The 5,604-nt window shown below is 43.4% G+C and overlaps 1 protein-coding gene across 1 annotated transcript in view; it reads left to right on the forward strand.

Annotated features, from left to right (window-relative positions):
• The first annotated feature begins 3,863 nt into the window (after positions 1 to 3,863).
• ZNF445 (zinc finger protein 445) overlaps positions 3,864 to 5,604 on the forward strand; it is a 35,746-nt gene continuing 34,005 nt past the window's right edge. Inside the window, exon 1 of the mRNA XM_011981132.1 lies at positions 3,864 to 3,942. The gene's annotated coding sequence lies outside the window, so the exon portion shown is untranslated. The remainder of the gene's footprint in view (positions 3,943 to 5,604) is intronic.

A 5,604-nucleotide genomic window follows, 5' to 3' on the forward strand; every position in this document is an offset into this window, starting at 1 on the left:
CAGTTGCCAAAAGATGAAATTGCAACAAATTTAGTTTAAAGACCAAATTAGGCCAGGCGCGGTGGCTCACGCCTATAATCCCAGCACTTTGGGAAGCTGAGGCGGGTGGATCACCTGAGGTCAGGAATTCAAGACCAGCCTGGTCAACATTGTGAAACCCCGTCTCTACTAAAAATACAAAAATTAGCTGGGCGTGGTGGTGGGCGCCTGTAATCCCAGTTACTCAGGAGGCTGCGGCAGGAGAATCACTTGAACCTGGGAGGCGGAGGTTGCAGTGAGCCGAGATTGCGCCACTGCACTCCAGCCTGGCTTCAGAGCAAGACTCCGTCTCAAAAATAAATAAATAATAGTAATAAAGACCAAATTAGGTTTTGTTAGTGATTCTAGATTCAGGCAACATCTCATTCTATAAAATAGAATGGGTATTCTGATAAGCTGAACAGAGTAGATTGGCTTTATGAGCAGAAAAAGGCCAAATAAAGCAAAAATAGGGAACCAAAAGCAGACTGGTTGGCATTAGTTATTTCAGATTACTTTCCTTGTAAGGGTTAAAGCAGAGGGGACTTCGTTATCATACCAGCTAAATCTGGCCTGTTTGAGGATTTGGCTATTATCACAATAGAAACCTCCTAAGGGCCTGGGTTAGATATAGAGAAGATTGATTAGTCAACAGATGTTTATTGAGTACATACTATGTAGTGAGTGTTGTTCTAAGTACTTGAGGTATAGCAATGCATGTAAACAAAGATTCCATAGTTTTTCTTCCTCATGGCTATGGCCTGACTCAAAGATTCTTTTGCCCCCTCTATTACCAATAAAGTTTAAACTCCTCATGTATATTCCCTCCTGGCTTCCTGATCCTCTCTCTTTCTCTACTTTTATGTTCAGATGCAAGGAATATCCTCTGCAGAAAAAGATGGAAGGTGGAGGAGGGAGTTGAGTTCAATTTTTCATTTTAAGTCCTTCATTAGTACTACTTAATGCATCAGTATTTTTTTGATATAAATGATAATTTTAAAATTCATTTAAAATTGGATCACCTTCTAAAATCTCATATTAAAATATATTTTTCAGTATCTTAAAATTAGAGACAGAAGGGGGAATTCAGAGAAGATTAATTATACGATGTAATATAATATGTAATATATTTCAAATGGCCACAATTACACATAATTTAACTGTTTAAACATTTGTTCCGTGTTTTTCTTTTAGGAGAGTACCCTATTCCAATGGATCACAGTAATCACCATCCTCAGATACATTGCCCTATTTTATTTTCATCCTAATATTTCAACCCCCCTCCCTCAAACTACAGAGAAGGGGCTGAATTTGAGGCCAGAAAAGGAGTGAAAATCCTACCAGGCCAGTTTGCCCACAGCTGATTCTCAGTGTTAACATCTTGTCTCTTTTCTCAAGTCACATTCCAGATCCCCATCTCAACACCCCAATTTTTTCTTCCCCATTTCAAAATAAGAAGAAAAAAATTAAGGAGGAAATTTCCCCCTTCTATTTGAAAGGCAGAATCCTGATGCACTTTAAATTCCAAAACAAAGAAGCAGATGAACATACAATCCTTTAGCATGTGGTTTTTACATGTAGCAAGGAATCAGGGTAAAAGGATAATCTACTCCCAGGTTCTCAAATGTTGGAATCATCTGGAGATTTTAAAATCTAGGCTTGTCACTGTCTCACCCACAAAGATTTGGGTTGAATTGATATGAGGTATGGACTTTTTAAAAGCTCTAAGGAGGATTCTAATCTGCAGCAAAGTTAAGAACCACTGATTTACATGCACAGTTCTTTGCTACTCCAAGTGCAGTCCAGGAACTGCAACATGGGTACACCTGGAAGTTTGTTAAAAGTATTTGTTGGTCCCTCCCCAGACCTCCTGAATTTGAATCTACGGTTTAACCAGATCCCAAGTGATTTGTATTCATATGCACATGAGAATTTGAGAATCTTACCTAGGGCTTTTACTAAGCAAACTGCCCCGATCTGAAAGAGAGTATATAGTGCTCAGGAAGTACAGCTAGCAAGAATATGCCTCCTACCAGAAAAGTGAAGAAACCTTATGGTTATAGGCTCTAGTGGTGTGACACTCGGAGAAATCAGGTATTAGCAGAACTCTGAGATTCAAGAAGCTGTGTAGGTCTTAAAATCAGAGCTGCAGTCCCAGTGGCTGCTCCCCGAACTTGGCAAGTGCTAGTGAAGCCAATCTGGTTGATCTGTTTGATCACACTAAATGTGGGTGCTATCCATGCTAACCACCTATCACGTTGAAAAACATCCAGTAAGTACATCCCAAACACACAGAACCTGCTCAAACTCTTCTATGATGGGAAAATTTTGTTCTGAAACATAACTTGAAAACTCTTCTCACCACTATGGGTGGTTCTGAATCACTCAAGAACATTATATCGAGTGGAAATTAATGGACAAATTGGGCATTGACAAGCAGTTTCTATTTTACTTTTTGCATGTGTTGGATATTTTCCAATCGCCCCTCCATATTCAGTCTCAGTCCTCAACCCTGCAGTGACACTTGGGAGACTGAGTTTCCTGGATTGCCCTCTGGCTTCCAGTTGGGTTGGGCCAATGGGAAGCCCTGGCAGGAGATCAGAAGAGAGCTGGGTTCAGGTTATTTATTATCCCAGCTTCCTTTGTGCTGGACTATGGCTTGGATGTAGCCCTCAACTGAAAGCCACAGGTTCTCTCAAGTAGCCTGCTCCTAGGGGTGAGAATAGCTTCTAAATGTTGCTAGCCATGGGATTCTGCACCACCCCGTGTTGCATTTCCTTAACCCTGTCCACTTTGTGTACATCGCCCCTTGTGAGCTCTCCCCACTTACCTTGTTTGAATGTGTCATCTGTTTCTCTATCACCTCACCACCATCTCCCTGGTGTTCAGGATCTATTCTCTGTTTCCATCTTTGGTGACTGGAGCATTAAAAAGGGGTGGATCAGATGAGTAAAGCAAAGCCTCAGGGCACAGATGGGCATCATGAATGCCTATCTGAAAGATCAATTAGCAACATGTTGCAGCCTACCACTAGGAAGCATAGACCAGAGGACTACCAGGACAGCAGCTTGCAGCATGCCCTCCAATGGCAGCATATGGCCTTATGGCTTTGGCTCTGCACCCTCAAGGTTCTCTGGCACTGGCAATAGATGACATTTGCTCCTACAGGGGGTGGGCAACCTCTCCATGTTGCTTCACCTCCTCTTCAAGCAGCCCCTCCACCCTCCCAACCTACTCCTCCCAGATTCCACATATTATTGGGCAATGGCATCATTGTTCACTCACCAGGTGAGCATAGTTAGAATTCACCCACAGGAGAAAACAAGTGAACGCCGTGGGAAGCTAAAGTATGGTGCACATCTGGGCTGGTTATGAACAGGTATTCCTGGGTATGGTGATGATGGGGATGAGCTCGTTTTGGAAAGGCAGGAGTTCTGGCACCTAGCTTCCCGTAGCATCTGGGTCCCCTCTTTGAAGGGTACCCAGGCGAAGAATGAGTGGCTCCCTTAACCCCTTCTCCTGGCCAGAAGTAGTCTGCTAGATACTGCTGTCTCTATTTTCACTCCTAGCTTTGGATCCCTTTCTTCCCTGGAGGGAAAGAGGCCTTCAGGGCAGTCCCGCAGACACGACAGGAGGGATGTAAGAAAACAGGCGCGGCTGGGCATCCAAGCGTGGAAGGGAAGTCCACGGAGCGTGGAAGGCAAGTCCAGCGGAGGGAGGTGGGAGATGTTGGGCAAACCCCGCCGCCCGCTGCACTGGAGCCGGAGAGAAGCAGAGACGTTGGGCCTCCCAGTTTCCTAGAGAGGCCGCGGAGGGCCTGGGGCGGTGACGCGCGTGCGCGATTCGAGCCGCCGGGAGGTAGGCGCGGGACCGGTGGCTGCGGTGGCGGCGGGTGGACCGATTGTAGCTCGGCGGCGAGAGTCGGTGAGAGGCCTGGCGGGGGGCGGGGGTGGGGGTGGCGGCATTGCGGGCGCAGGGCTCCCCGAAGGCCGCGGCATCCTCGGGCCTGCTCGGGCGGCGGACGGGGCCCAGCCTGGAGGCTGCGCCTGTGGCTGAGGTCTGGCGGTGGATCCCGCCCCCGCCACGCTGAGGGCGTATAGAGAACCTCTTTGCCTCCCGGGCGTCCAGGGTAGAGAATCTGGATTCTCCGGGCATTCTCATTTCATCCAGTTATGCAAATAGAGCGTATTTATCAGAGACAATTAGATAACACGGGAAAGTAGAAGAAAAGTAAAAGTAGCCGCAATCCTGAAATCTGTCTCCAGGCCTCCTGACATTTAAAATATCTGTGCATAATTCTGCACACTGACATCCATAAATATATATTATGAAATGAGAACGTGCCATTGCTTTTTAAAAAACTTGTTAGTATTATTGTGAGGAAACAGTATTATGCCAAAATACACATAACATTTGCCATACAATACATAAACGTTTACCATTTAACCATTTGGAAGTGTATAATTCACTGACATTATGTACATCCATACTACTGCTTTTTAAAAATCATAATCTCCTGAATTTGTAGAATGCATTTGTTCGTATTTTGGCTAAAATTAGTGCTGGCATTATGACACCACTAAAACATTTTTTTTTTCCGAGGATAATTAAGAAATCGTATTAGCAGTTTATTTTCTGTAAGACACATTTACATGAAGCTCTAAATAGTGAAGTGACATTTGTGCAGAAAAATAGCAAAATCTTGTTTGTTAGGGTGATTATCTTTCACAATGAAATAACTAGTATATAAAATGCAGTTTTTAAACAAAGGCAGAGCTCTAACCTACAGCGATTGTAGCACACTCAGACTTGCACAGGCCTAAGAGATCAGAGAATTATCTCCTTCCGAATTTATAAGTGGTGACCAGGAAAGAATGTTATTCTGTTTCAAACTGCTTGCAGTGCAAAACTGAAAACTCAGTATTAGGTTGGTTGTTTTGCGAGGAAGTGCCAGGGAGTGGTTTGAGCAGTAATTTGATTAAGCAGTTTCAGAAAGCCTTCATGTGTTGTGTGTGTCTGCGTGTGTGTGTGCATGTGTGCGTGTATGTGCATGCATGTGTGTGCATATTCAGGGACCAAAGAATTAGGCTGCTCTTTTATGTTATCTTAATGAAAGGCAGACACATTTTGGTTAGGAAAAAAAAAAAAGTCTCACTGTAAGCCGAAAAGATGAGAATGTTTTGAAGATAAACCTCAGTATGCACTTAAAAAGGAAACTGACAAAAAGCATGAAAAATGGCAAGTATTCCACCAGTAGGTTTTCTGTGACTTCTCGTATCCAGGAAGAATTAGTGCATACGCAGTCTACGATGTCAGAGAGTAAACTATAGTAAAACATAACACTATATTTTGCAATTTTCAATATTTTGTATTAGAAACAATGTGAATGTACATTTCTGTGATTCTCAGGCGAATCGTTAGGTGTTCTGTAAGATTGAATTTATGAATTTATTTTTTTCCTTCCTAATCTTAAATTTCTTTTTTTTCTTGTTTATTTTATTTTATTTTATTTATTTTTGAGACGGAGTTTCACTTTCGTTGCCCAGGCTGGAGTGCAGTGGCGCAATCTCGGCTCACTGCAACCTC

Source organism: Mandrillus leucophaeus, unplaced genomic scaffold (assembly GCF_000951045.1).
Source record: "Mandrillus leucophaeus isolate KB7577 unplaced genomic scaffold, Mleu.le_1.0 Scaffold22, whole genome shotgun sequence".
NCBI lineage: Eukaryota > Metazoa > Chordata > Mammalia > Primates > Cercopithecidae > Mandrillus > Mandrillus leucophaeus.